The 15,360-nt window shown below is 37.0% G+C and overlaps 1 pseudogene; it reads left to right on the top strand.

Moving 5' to 3' along the window:
- Positions 1-10,758: 10,758 nt before the first annotated feature.
- On the top strand, positions 10,759-13,778 carry LOC113263360 (40S ribosomal protein SA-like; annotated as a pseudogene).
- Positions 13,779-15,360: the final 1,582 nt, after the last annotated feature.

Below are 15,360 nucleotides of genomic sequence, written 5' to 3'. Positions count from 1 at the left end.
TTGAATGAGAATCCTGGAATATTTTGAAGTAACTTGTTTAGCTAATAACTAATCATAGTGGTTCTTTTTTTTTTTTTTTTTTTAAAGATTTTATGTATTTATTTGACAGAGAGAGACAGCCAGCGAGAGAGGGAACACAAGCAGGCAGTGTGGGAGAGGAAGAAGCAGGCTCCCAGCAGAGGAGCCTGATGTGGGGCTCGATCCCAGGACACTGGGATCACGTCCTGAGCTGAAGGCAGACACTTAACGACTGAGCCACCCAGGCACCCCTCATAGTGGTTCTTTTTGTATTTGTCTGCTCAGGCTGCCATAACAAAATACCTTAGTCTGAGTGACTTAAAGAAACTTATCTTGTCATAGTTCTGGAGACTGGGAAGTCCAAGATCAAGATGCTGTCTGATTCAGTTTCTGGTGAGCGCTTTCTTCTTGGCTTGTAGATGGTCATTTTCTCAGTATGTACTCATATGGTCTTTCCTTTGTAAGAAACAGAGAGAGAGAGAGAAAGAGAGAGGGAGAAAGCTCTCTGGTGTCTCTTCTTATAGGGACACAATCCTTTTGGGTTAGGGCCCTACATTTATGGTTTCATTCAACTTTAATTATTTCCTTAATTCAAATACAGCTGCAAGGGGGTTAGGGCTTCAACATATAACTTTTGTGGGAACACAAACATGGAGTCTCTAACACTCTGTGTCAGATGTTGTTATGGACACTAGCATGTAGAGATGAATGAGACATCATCCTGTTCTTAAGGAACTTAGAATCCATTGTTCCCAACTTGAGGAATAGAGAAGGAACATTAGAATTACCTGCGGAGCTTCTCCCAAACTAACAGGGAGTCACTTTAGGAACCACTAGATTTTTCATCTTACAGCTTGCTTACCCTGAGAAGTAACTTCATTTCCTGAGCTCCAAGTGACCTTAGTGCCCAAACCATGAAAATGATGTTATGCAAATCTCCCTCCCTGTCCAATAATTGAGCTGTGCCTAAGGGCTGTGTAACAACCTCAAATTGTGCTATTTCCTTAATAAAAAAAAAAAAAAAGAGAGAGAGAGGTATTTTAGAACATCCTTCCTCTGAAATCCCTCTGCATTAATTAGACATAATTGTGTAAAGTGATTTGATGATTAATTAAAAAACTAATAAATTATTAATATTCTAATAAATAATATTCAATATATGCTAATGATGACTCACATTTATAAACAATTCAATTTTTTTAACACCACCTCTATAATTTATTACAAAATCTAATGAAAAACACTACCTACAAGGAACTCCACATTTTGATTGTGGTTTCATTTTAGTCTATATCCCTGATTTACTTTTTTTGCAAAGGAACTAGTAAGTTTATTATATTGAATAAGTCACAAAGAGAGAGAGAAGTGGGACTTTTACATGTGTCTAAGAATCTTTCTCTTCAGATCTAGGAGGAGTTGGAGGGAATGGTCTTCCTGAGTTCCATTTACCTTCCTAGAATCATGAATGATTCCTTAGACTGTAAGTTTTATAGACTACAATATGTCAACATCTAACACAATGCCTAACACAGAGAAGATGCTTAAAAAATATTTGTTGAATGAGTGAATAAACAAATAGCAAATCTTCTATTTAGCCCTCTTCTTTCTCTATCCTATTTCTCCAGTGTTGGTGTGAAATGGGCTGTTCTCCCAGTGGGAGAAACAGAAATTGTTCAATGGCTTTAGAAGAGGGCCTAAAACTAATTTTTTCATTATATAGGGGGATCTAAAATCTGTGTTAATAAATACATATATACATATTAAAAATATATGTATATATTATAAAATATATTGAAAATTAAAATTCTTCATTTAGAGTTAATCTTATTATATTACAGATTAGTATCTATTAACAATAAAGTTCTAGAATGCTGTCCCAGCATGTTTTCCCACAAAAATAACTCCCTAACTACTGGACAGAAATGAAACGGTTTAGTAGAAAATAGTATGCAAGTACAGAACACTGACTTTTCTTTTTTGGGGGCCTGGGAGGGTGGAGAATATAATTGGTGCGGATGTTAATACACTGCCAACTTGCAAGGAGTAAACAACTTTTTTTGCTTCGAAAATGTGCTTTCATTACTTAGCAGATTCAACCTGTATTTAATCAGATTGCTAAATATTTCTTCTTGTAATGGTGTTAGAAAGATAATAATGTCCTTAAGGAGTTTTCCTCAGGCAGGAAGTATTTGCCCGAAAACATACATAGTTATAACATGTTTTTAAATAATTGGACAGGATTTTCCCATCACTCACCCCCTAGGCCCTAGAAATATTTTAAATAGAACCACAGGTTGACTTTACCTTAGACTTAACATCTATTGATAAGAAGACATGCCAGGAACTAGAAAGGCAAAAATTGTTTTGGTTGCCAATCAGTGATGTTTCAATTTAAACTTAAGTTGTTTGGTACATAAAGTGCCTCAGTTACTGCTAGTGATTGATGGGGGTTGTTTTTCAAGTGCTAAACTGTAAAACTATTTTATATAGCTGAAAGATATGGTAATTTTTTTCTCACTGATTCGGAAAAAAAGTAGTTTAAGAAATAAACTCTGAACTTGCGGAGTTATTTCTGTGGAAATGAAGAAAACAACTTAGGATATTAAGTATTAAAAAATTCACACGCTGAATCTCGAAGCAATTGTAAAAATGTATTCATATTCCTAGGTGGTGCATTTTCTTTCTTCCTCTTTTTTTTTTTTTTTTAAATAATGAGATGCACCAAGTTTATTTGGGTTAAGTAAAATTCCCCACTTTCAAATGTATGCTAAGAGGAAGCTTGTCTTATATGTTAATATTAAAAAGCAATTTTGTGTTTTGAGAGACCTTTCAGCTTCACTGTGACTATATAAAGAATGAAAGGAAGATGATGGTTGTGATTTGACTGGGATTGCCATTGCTTGCTGGGGGAGCAGTAGTGATTGTTATTCCTTGGTAAAAGTGGACAGAATTAAATCCTGCTTCCTGTCCTCCCACCTTCTGTTCTGGTTTTCCCAGGGTACAATGCAGAACTCAGGAAAGCATTTGAATTATTTTAGTCTCCAGTATCCTGTGCCTTAGAAGAGCTGTGTCCTTAAAGAATTGTTTTGGAGGAAGCATTGAAGGGTTTGAGTGTTGAAATCTCCTGAGAATATATAAACACTTTAGAGATACTATATAACTTTTTTGAGTTTGGGCCCTAGGTAGGGCCAAAAGGCCAAAACAGCAAGGAAGCTTTGCTCTCCTTTCCCATGAGCACTTATTGAGAGCCCATCATGCACCAGTGGTCGAGGGATGAGATGGGGAGTGCAATTACTAAGACTTGGTCTCTTTTTCCAAGGAATGGTGGGCCAGGAATTTATCTGTGAATATGTGAAAAGCAGAAATAAGACCGTAGGGAGAGCTGGGGCTTGAGGCAGTGGAGAATGCCTGCCAAATATTTCAAATTCAAATGTTTACCAATATTATGCGGGCCAAACAGACTACTCGGTGGCATGATTTTTGACCCCTGGGCTGGCTATTTGCAACCTTTCATAGCGGCACATGGTACAAATAGTCAAGCAACCAACTCCGATACAATGTAATATGTGTCGTAGTAAATAGAAGTTTAAAATGAACTGCTATGGAAGCAGAGAAGAGGCATTGGTTAATTCTTTCTGAGGATGTTGGACACGATCTCAGGAAAAAATGCCATATGAACTTTCTTTCTGTTTTGAAACTAATAGTTGTTGAGGGTTGACTGTGTCAGACAGTAGGCATATATTATCACATATATAGAAAGGAAGGACAGGTTATTCCAGAGAGAGGGGAGAGCCTGAGCAAAAGATAGGGGAATTTCAATGTGTGTTTTTCATGCAAATGCCATTGACATTCTGGGAAGAGTAGAGAACACAAACTTGGGAGTCATGTTGCAAATGTTGTTAATGTCATTCTACGCTGAGCTTGGTCACTTAGCAGCCTCAGGAAGTAATTGCATTACCTGGGGAGAGAGTGTGGAGGAAGAAGACAAATGTGCAGAGGGCAGGACCTTTAAAAGTGGCCAGAAGGCAGAGGAAAGTAACCCATTTTGGACTGACTGAGGAGGAACAATTAGCAGGATAGAAGGGAAACCAGGAGATAGTTTAGCTAAGCTAGCTTCCATAAAAAACTCCATGGAGTGAGAGATGTCTATCTAGCCCCCAGCTTTTCTGGCCCTCCCAGTCCAGGTGCCAGACATGTGAATGAAAATGCTGTCTTGTATTTTCCAGGGCTTGCGTGGTAGCTCTGATTCATGAATTCATCAAGAACACAACATCCTTGCCTCACTGCCTTACTATTTCTAGGATACTGCCTTCATCTTCATCATTCAAGATGGTGGTATGATGTTCCTGGCAGAAGGATGGAGGAAGGAAGGAAGAAGAAATAAAGAAAATATCTCAGCTCTTTCTTAAGGTAGGTTCCTGCAAACTTATGGTAGGTTCCTATATAAAAATATTAATTATGTCATATTGGTCAGAACTTCTTCACATGGCCATACACACTACCTATAAGGAAGACTGAGAAATGTAATATTTATTCAGAAAAAACATGCATCCCATAAAAAAAATTCAATTACTATTAAAGATAAGCAGCAGTGGTCTCTCATACCCAAGCAATGGTATTGGGGAAATCAGGATTTCATTTAAATTCTTAGAAAAGGGTAAGGCTATAAGGGAATTTTAGCAGTTTGTAGATCAAAAATTTAAAAAAAACAACTCACAATCACATCATTATCCCAAATCATAAGACTTTTGGTTGCCTATCTTACTGTAAAACTTCCTAATATTTCCAGAACTTTCTCTCCCTAAATATCTTTGAAGCTCTCCAGGGGAGTACATAATGTTCATGAACGATTTCCTACCATTTCTCCTATGCTGCTTCCTGCCGGGGGAACAGAAACTGATGCCCTCCTTGAGGGCAGACACCATATTGACCACTCTTTCTGAGACCTCCATGCCACCATTAGTGGATCTACAAATCTATGACTGATGGCTCTGTATTCCTTCGTGCCATGGATGTCATTTGATTTGTCCCAGAAACAATAGCTTCATGAGTGGCAAAGTCTCTTTCAATTCACAGCAGTTCACTTTGCCATGGCCCATAAAGTACACTCATATTACCAAAATTAATTGTGCTAGTAGTAATTGAATTTTCAGTGGTCTATGTGGGGAGAACTAGAACTCTCAACTCGTGATAGCTTTGATAAAGAGACATACTCATGCTTTCAAAATCCTTCTATGTTCCCTCCCAGGTGTCTTATTGCTCTTAGTTGGATTCCAGGCCTTTGCCATTTCATTGACTTATTTTAATATCTTTGCATGTCAGTGGAGAGGGGTCATGGACTTATATTCATTTCCCCTTTTTCTCATAAGTCTTATTTGTTATATATTCATTTGTTTTCACAAATAATTACAAAGAAGAAGGCAGGCTGCTAACCTGGCAGCAACCAATGATGAAATTAATGCACCTAGGTATACTGGGAAGGTCATGATAGAACTCCATAGGTAAGCAGAGTTTAGGCCCTGTGCCCATTCTGTGCCCTATGACACTAGTCATAGAAAGAAGATTTAACAGGAACTAGAGCAAGTGTCTAGGAAAGAGCAGTCAGGAATAAGTAGTGTGGCCAGGGAAGGAAAGGTCTGTGACAGGGGTGAGTTGTGATGGATACAGACAGTGGACTGGAGAAGCATCTCTTTTGCCTGGTGATTATGCATCATGAGGAAAGTGATAGCATTTGGGAATGAGGCAGGGTAATCAGAAATTAGAGAATACCACTGACAGAAAAATTGAAAGGACTCCTGAGTTTGATTCCCTTTCTTATTTTTCCCCAAGGCCAGTAATACATATAAGCATTTTGAAACTATTCCCCAAAGTATTTTTAATGATTACAATTCATAATTAGTCCAACTTTAATATCACTTCTAAAGAAATGACAGTTTCTGCTTTAAAAAAACTCTGCTATTAATTAACTACTTTTGAATATATTAGCTTTATTCTGGAGTGATGTTAGAAATTCTCCTACCTCCAAGTATTTTCTTCTGTAAGTGTCCATTGTGTGTGTCTTGAGTCTTTAGAATTTTAACCTTTCAAATAGGGGTTAATAGCAGAGAAGTTAATTACATTGCATTATGGAATAAAGGGATTGAACATGATTTCATTACTACTTCCACATATGGTGGAATGGTGAACAACAGAACCTACATCTTATTTTGTGGATAGAGAAGAAGGAAGAGGAGAGTATTAGCAGAACAAGGTATCCAAAAACATGATTATGGACAACTGGTGATTGCTAGCATGATCACTACAACTGGGGGAGGGTTTCTCAACAGGACCACAAAATGCAGCAACAGGAAATCCAATATTCCCTGAGATGATATATCTCAGTCCAGGAAGGCAGCCCTGGGAGAACTGGCTCCAAGAAGGGGAACCAGGATGTAGGTATCAGAGCTACAGTTCTGAGGAAGGTTTGCAAGAGCAAGGCACTAGGGCATCCTTGAAGTATACTAAAGGAGAGACTTAAGTATACAGAATAAAGTAGGAAGGATCAACTCCTGGCTTGAAAGAACCATGAACAGAATTCACCTGTAAAGTTCTCCATAGGTTCTAGAGGGAGTCATCATCAAGTACAGGGAATTGGAGCATTCCAATTCCTGAACCTTGGGGGATTCCATTTTGCTTGACTGGAATTACTCCATATTCACTGCTACTTAACTGTAAGCACCCTCAGACTTAAAACTGACAACACATTCTCCAGTGTCTCTTCTCTCACTATGTGATTATGTAGCTGTGCTGAAGAAAAGACTAATGAGTATATTAGTAAGTATTATTTGAATGTAAGACTATGCTAAATACATCATACCTATTGCCTCATTTAATTCTTAAATCTTAAAATATTTACATATTAGGAAATTGAAATAGAGAAATTGGGATTTGGGTCATCTTTCTTGAAGGCTCTTAACACTTGAAGTTTTTATATATAAAATACTGTGTGCCCTGACCCCCTCCCCCCAAAAAGTGGGGCAGTTTCTTACCCTACCCCCTCTTACAATCTTTCAATTAATGAATTGTTTGACATTTGACATTTTTGAGACTTCCTTTTATGTTGATTATAGCTCATTAATAATTTACAAGAAGAAGTTCCCTAGTACAGCTGTGCTTTTGGCCATCTCCTGTGGGAGATGATACAAGATCATAGATAATTATATAGCCGTCAGCTTCCTATAGATCTTGGTTTAAATCAAGTTTTTCATTATATCAGATGTGTGTCCTCAGGAAAGCCACTCATCTTCTCTAAGCCATTTTCCTCATCTGTAAAATAGGGATAATAATAAAATAGAGTTATTTTGAGGATTAAATAAGATCATGTGTATAAGGGGGCATGGTCCCTGCTTCATGCAGCATGAAGTTTAGTATGGGTGGATAAACAGACAAACCAATAAAACCAAAACAAAATGACAACTACCCATAAGAAATATATTAACAAATTATAATGTTTTATGAAAAAAGTAACAATTTTATTTGAAGCATAAATGTGGCAAGGTATATGATTTAAATTATACTCATACTTTATCTTAAATACAATGGGAAGTTCTTGAAGGCTTTTAAGAAAAAGTGACATCATGAGATTTTCACTTTAAATTGGTCATTGAGGCTGTCATGTGGAGAATGGATGGGGGAGGGAGGAGGGCAAAAAAGGACAAATGCTGGGAGGCCAGGTAAGCAATCAGAATGATAAGAGGATGTGGATGGATTTAAGTAATATTTTGGAAGTCAAATTAACAAGACTTTATAATGGACTATGTATAGGAGTCAAGGAGAAGTGGTAAGATATCAAGGACAGTTCTCAGATTTCTGGCTTTAGCAGTATAGAGATTGGGAAACCTAGACATGGAGCAGATTTAGTGTAAGAGAAGGATGATCAAGAGATCAGTTTTGGAGAGGCAACATTATAGGAACATTTGAGCTATTTAAGCAGAAGTATAGAATAGGCTTCCGTGTCTGAGGTCTGTACTGGGCAAGTACATTCAGGAAGCACTAAATCTGTATGATTCCATAGCCATGGAAAAGGATGAGATCACTGAAGGAGTGTGTAGAGAAAAGGGTGGAAAAATTAGCCCTAAAGATACCCAATATTGGAAGAGAGAGGAGCTATTAAAAGAATAGAAAATTCTTAGGTGTGACACAAATAGAAGATGATTTATTGTCTATATGGCACAATTTTATACTTCAGTAGAAATTTTAATTTTCTACTTTTTCTTACTTAGTTGTATTATTTTTCTAATGAGATGAACATTTATAAGTAGAGATTATGATTCTTCCTCCTTTGATGTTTTATATTGCAAGAGTCCAAGAAATATTTTTGATTGATTTGAGAAAAAAGAGATGATAAAATAAAGATTCTAACTTATATCAGAACATTGAAAGTCATCTTTCCTTACATATCAAATGCTTATGGTCTTTAATGGACCATTAAGAAGGTTTTAACTCATCTCTTTGCATAAGCGAGAAGGAAACTTTTCATAGCAAAACCATTTTATTCCTTGTCTACTTAAATCAGATATCTTATTTGTTAGTCGATTAGGGCCATTCAATTGCAATAAAGACTCTAAATCAGAGGTTGACAAAATAGGCAAGTATCTGATTATATTTCTGGACTTATTCAATGGCTAATCAAAACTATAATCTTTACTTGATTACATGTAAGAGGGGTAACACTTTAGTTTTGTATCAGTTAATCATGAAACCAAAAAAACCTGTTAAAATACTTCATACCCTTTCTACCACCTGCCCACAGGTACAGTAATTACTGAAAGGAAAAAAGAACAGTGGGGAGAAAGATTATTTCTGAGAGGATTTTAGTTTTAGTACTTACTTAAATTATGGCTGCATGATTGTCGAGACAGATATCTACAGAGTAAATGAAAGAGTTTTGTGGAAGATGACACTTAAGTTTAAAAATAAGAGATATAGATAGTTGTATTTATCATCTGACTGTGGTGATGCTCTCACCTCTGATTTTCCATCTACTTAATATGGGGAACTGGACATTCATGGCATGAGCCTTTTGACCGAACAAAAACAAAAACAGCCCCCCCAACAAAAACAAAAAGTCTCATTCTTTCGGTAACATCTTTTGTATTGCTTTGGGTGGAGTCATGTAAATTTTTATGTATTTATTTATTTATTTGAGAGAAAGAGAGAGCATGAGTGGGGGCAGAGGCAGAGGTAGAGAATCTCCAGTAGATTCTCAGCTGAGTGCTGAGGCTGATGCGGGGCTCAATCTCACAACCCTGAGATCATGACCCGAGTTAAAATCAAGTGTCTGATGATGCTTGACCAACTGAGCCACCCAGGTGCCTCTTTATTGAAGGTTTTTGAACAGCGCACGTATAGCTTCCAAAAAGCGTGTATGTATATATTCATTCTTTCATTCACTCAACAGATACTTATTGAAGATTTTTAAGTATTGATATATGCATTAATCTATATGTATATACACGTCATGCCATGTATTATATATGAAACTCATATGTGTGTGCAATGTATTACATACAGATTATGTACATATATGTACATGAAATATAATATAATTATAGGATATGTGTGTGTGCATTCATACACACATATGTTCCTTAGGATAACCAGAAACTACTAAAAATAATTTTCATTTATTTAGATTATCTGCACACCAAGGATTTTTCTAGGGAGACACCTTAAATAATTTTTTTCTTTTCTTTTTTTTTTTTTAAGATTTTATTTATTTATTCAACAGAGATAGAGACAGCCAGAGAGAGAGGAACACAGCAGGGGGAGTGGGAGAGGGAGAAGCAGGCTCATAGCAGAGGAGCCTGATGTGGGGCTCGATCCCGCAGAGCCGGGATCACGCCCTGAGCCGAAGGCAGACGCTTAACCGCTGTGCCACCCATGCGCCCCTAAATAATTTTTTTCTATTTTATTTTATTTTATTTTATTTTATTTTATTTTATTTTCAGTCTTATTGTTTTATTTATTTATTTATTTTTCTTTCTCCAAATTTTAATTTAAATTCCAGTTAATTAACATACAGTTTAATGTTACTTTCAGATGTAGAATTTAGTGATTCATCACTTACATACTTGCCTTCCTTCCTTCTTTTCCCTGTCTCTCCTTCTTTCATTTCCAAATTTCTGAATGATACATGATATAATAGGCATTATTGTCTGACTAATTTACAGAAATGTCCTTACTTTTTCATTTTATTTATTTTTTTAAAATTTTTTAAAAGATTTTATTTATTCATTTGACAGAGAGAGAGAGACAGCCAGCAAGAAAGGGAACACAAGCAGGGGGAGTAGGAGAGGAAGAAGCAGGCTTCCAGTGGAGGAGCCTGATGTGGGGCTCGATCCCAGAACACCGGGATCACGCCCTGAGCCGAAGGCAGATGCTTAACGACTGAGCCACCCAGGCGCCCCTACTTTTTCATTTTAAATATGATTTTAAAAAGTATTTGCTATAGTAGGGATATCATAGTGGTTCTGGATCCAGAATATCTAATGACAACTTCCTAGCTGATGAACTTCAAGTTTTTCTGAGTCTTTGTGACTCAGTTTCCTTGTCTGCAAAATAGAGATAATAATAGTGCTGATTCTGAAAGGTTGTGAAGATTAAATGAAACTTTTTTTCCAGTGCTACCCGGGGAGGGGTCCATACAGCATTGTTGAGTTGTTTTGTGCTCCCATCAGAACTTAAAGGGAAATTTTCACAATGTCTGGAGCCCTTGATGTTCTGCAAGTGAAGGAGGAGGATGTCCTCAAATTTCTTGCAGCAGGAACCCCCTTAAGTGGCACCAACCTTAACTTCCAAATGGAACAGTACATCTACAAAAGGAAAAGTGATGGCAACTACAATATAAATCTGAAGAGAACCAGGGAGAAGCTTCTGCTGGCAGCTCCTGCCATTGTTGCACTGAAAACCCAGCTAATGTCAGTGTCATATCATCCAGGAATACTGGCCAGCGAGCTGTGCTGAAGTTTGCTGCTGCAACTGGAGCCACTCCTGTTGCTGGCCGCTTCACTCCTGGAAACTTCACTAAACAGATCCAGGCAGCCTTCTTGGAGCAGGGACCCAGAGCTGACCACCAGCCCTTCACAGAGGTAACCTATGTTAACCTGCCTACCATCGCTGTGTAACATACTCTTCTCTGTGCTGTGTGGACATTGCCATCCCTTGCAACAACAAGGAAGCTCACTCAGTGGGTCTGATGTGGTGGATGCTGGCCTGGGAATTCTGTGTACATGTGGCACCATTTCCTGTGGACACCCATGGGAGGTCATGCCTGATTCCTACTTCTACAGAGATCCTGAAGAGATTGAAAAGAAAGAGCAGGCTGCTGCTGAAAAGGCTGTGACCAAGGAGGAATTTTAGGGTGAAATGGATTGTTCCAGCTCCTGAATTCACTGCTAAATATCAACCTGAAATCACAGACTGGTCTGAAGGTATGCCGGTGTCCTCTGTGCCTACCCAGCAGTTCCCTACTGAAAACTGGAGTGCTCAGCCGGCCCCTGAAGACTGGTCTGCAGCAAACACCTCTCAGGCCCCTGAATGGGTAGGAACAATCACTGAGTGGTCGGTCGTAAGCTGCTCTTCCATAGAGACAAACAAAATGGAAATAAGGTTGACTAGTTTCTAAAAATAAAATGAAACAAAACAAAGAAACAACAATAACAACAAAACACATAGAGTGACTAGAACAGAAACTAAGGGCTCAGTGCACTAATATATGTTAGCTATTGGTATTTTCCTTCTAATCTCACTTGTTAAAGATCTTTTTTGTTGTCATTTTAAAATATGTAATATGGGTTCAAATTTATTAATTGCTCTAGTGAATCTTTGCTTCCTTTTTACCTGCTCTGCATTTTTGCCTTTGGAAAAATTTTGCCTTAAAAGAGCCAGTTTTCCCGACTTATAAATTCATCTAATTACCAACTTTGCCTAAAATAAAACCCCCTTGAGAGTTTTTATGTTCATTTAATAGCTCCTCATTTTTGCTATATTTTAAACTATGTACAGTCTTTTAAATTAATGTACCTAAATATTTACTATAACAAATAGCTGTAGGAAATAAAAAAAAAAATCATGTTTACAGTATTTTGTGTTTTAGGAGACTGTTTTATATCCCTTCAGTGATTCTTCCTATTTTTGTCCATTTTCATGACTAAAAAATTCTTTTTCCTAAAAACATTGCATTAATATAGCTTATTTCTAATATTAACTACTTATGTGAAATATTTCATATAAAATATATAGTTTCCAAGATGTTTGGGTTATATGAGTTATGATATATTTTCACAAAATAATAGACAAAATGGAGTATTACAACTTTCTTTGAAGCACTACTGCAATTTAGTCTATAAATCTGGGCATAAATACTCTCTCTAAATTATTGCACATTATAATCCAGTATTATTTTATGAATTAGAGATCTTTTTAAAAATCTGAGCTTAAAGAGATTGTAATCCACTTCTCACTTCTTTGATAATATCTTTGATTAATGCCAATTTCTCACTAAACAGAAGGTAGTATTTGGTTGATTTATAAGCATTTAATGTATACACCAGACATACAGAATATAGAAAATTAGCATTAATTTACAAAAACTAATCACAGAAGAAAAATATGAAATATGTTTTACAAAACTGTCAGATTTGATAAGTACTTGTTGTTAGAAACAGATTTTTGAGATGGGTTTCTTGAAAAACTGATAAAAATTCAGTTTTCAAGGGACGCCTGGGTGGCACAGCGGTTAAGCGCCTGCCTTCGGCTCAGGGCGTGATCCCGGCATTACGGGATCGAGCCCTACATCAGGCTCTTCAGCTATGGGCCTGCTTCTTCCTCTCCTACTCCCCCTGCTTGTGTTCCCTCTCTCGCTGGCTGTCTCTATCTCTGTCAAATAAATAAATAAAATCTTTAAAAAAAAAATTCAGTTTTCAATATTGAATAAAATATTAAAATATGGGGGCGCCTGGGTGGCACAGCAGTTAAGCATCTGCCTTTGGCTCAGGGCGTGATCCCAGCGTTGTGGGTTCGAGCCCCACATCGGGCTCCTCTGCTGTGAGCCTGCTTCTTCCTCTCCCACTCCCCCTGCTTGTGTTCCCTCTCTCACTGGCTGTCTCTATCTCTGTTAAATAAATAAATAAAATCTGTAAAAAAAAATATTAAAATATGTCCCACAAGAATATACACAATGCCACCATTCATGCAATCTTACAAAAGTAATGATTCTGTGTATTTGTAGTAAGTATTCATATCAGAAGTCCCTTAATAAAAATACACTATAAAATTTCCTCAGATAACATAAAGATGACAAGAAAAATATTGGCCTCCAAAACGACCACAAAAAAGGCATTGAATTTAAGAAGGTTATGTGTTAGACAATGAGATGTAGCTTAGCTTTTAAAACAGTTTATTTTGAAAGCTGTGCTTAGAAATACGCTTTTTCAAAACCAAATATTCAAAGAATGTTTTATTGAAATTTGTTTGTGACCAATTCTGGTATTCATGAGAAGGTGAGATCCTTGAGGATAGGATTTTTGTCTGTTTTGTGCCCTACTATTTCTCCAGCACCCAGAAGAGTGTCTGAAGCACATCAGGGGCTCACGGACATTTGTTGAATGAATGAACACATGAACTTACTAATAATCATGTTGACATTTTTCCAGGCCAAACTTACTGGAGCAAAATTAAATGCAGTAGAACTTCAGGATCTCAACAATACCGTTGTCTGAATATTAACGTTGATCCAAAAAATGCATAAGGAAAACTTTGATCCTATCCTTCATTAATCCCTGAACAGATGCAGGATATATTCCAGTTAGGTTTATATCCTTGTAAGGTGAGATTTTTATGAAAATGCTGCCTTATAAAATCCTACCTCTACTGTTAAGGCATAAGGGTTGATTTTTAACTAACAACACAAAAGAGCAGAAGTCCAGGGGCTAGAGAGCAAACTCATTGCCCCTTGTAGCTGTCAAAGCCTAAATGAGAGAATTAACCTTTAAAGAAGATATATTGTACTTTAAGCATCCATTCTTACTTCCACACAGTCTTAAACCTATTCCTTTATTAATTATGCCAGCATAGAGCTAACCCCTGTAACTGTGAACCAGATTCACCTCTTTGGTAGCATTGGGCTTTATCATGATATTGGCTTATATTTAAGAGCACTACAAGAAATGGCCCTAAAATATTGTAACTGTGTTTTTGGTATGTTTGTTATTGATAAGTATTTTATTATATTGTATGAGGGGATTTTGTTTCAGTTTTTATGTCAGGACTAGTTGCTTTTATCTAATGGACCCTATAAATTGTTTGATGGATCAGCTGCCATGATTGCATTTTTATGTTCTCTGTTAGCTTAGGGATAAACTCCTAGGCCATCTATCGCAATGCAGTTGTTTTGATCTCAGTGTATACTGGTGTGTGTGTGTGTGTGTGTGTGTGTGTGTGTGTGTGTGTGTGTAGTTTTGGCATAAGCTTTACCTCCAGCACCATTTTATGCCTTATCCTTATTTTGCTTTTTTCTTTCTTAAACACATTAAATTATATTATTTTAATAAAATATATCTGTCCTTATAAAGCAAATTTAATCAATTTAAAATAAGGTGGGATTATCAATTCTAGATTAATCAATAAAAACAAATTAAACAATTTTATAAATTAGGAATGAAGTAAATTAAGATAAATGATTGGGTTATAAATGGCTTTGCAATTGGCAATATGATTTCATCATTATTAAAAAGCACCAAGGGGCGCCTGGGTGGCACAGCGGTTAAACGTCTGCCTTCAGCTTAGGGCGTGATCCCGGTGTTATGGGATCGAGCCCCACATCAGGCTCCTCCGCTATGAGCCTGCTTCTTCCTCTCCCACTTCCCCTGCTTGTGTTCCCTCTCTCACTGGCTGTCTCTATCTCTGTCAAATAAATAAATAAAATCTTTAAAAATAAATAAATAAATAAAAATAAAAAAATAAATAAAAAGCACCAAATACCCTATGAAGAATAGCTAGAGGAAGCTAGATATGTGGATGTTGAAAAGGCCTCAGGATAATCTGTCTGTCTGAGTCAGCAGAAGGGTCAGTCTTTCAAGCCCTAAGGGAAAGCTTAGTGAGGCAGGTTGTAAATGGCCAGGAAGGTTTTTGCAGGGTTGTATTTCCTTGGGTCTGGAAGGCAGATGACCTTAAGATTCCTGAGAAGGTTCCAAATAAGTAGTATATTACGGCTTTACTATACCACATTCCCCTTTTCCTCCTAAGCACTCAACCAGACACTCCTCATTTACTGAACTCATAAAATTTCCACTAATGGATGGA

Source organism: Ursus arctos, unplaced genomic scaffold, assembly GCF_023065955.2.
Source record: "Ursus arctos isolate Adak ecotype North America unplaced genomic scaffold, UrsArc2.0 scaffold_1, whole genome shotgun sequence".
Lineage (NCBI taxonomy): Eukaryota > Metazoa > Chordata > Mammalia > Carnivora > Ursidae > Ursus > Ursus arctos.
This window is presented reverse-complemented; position numbering and strand designations above follow the sequence as displayed.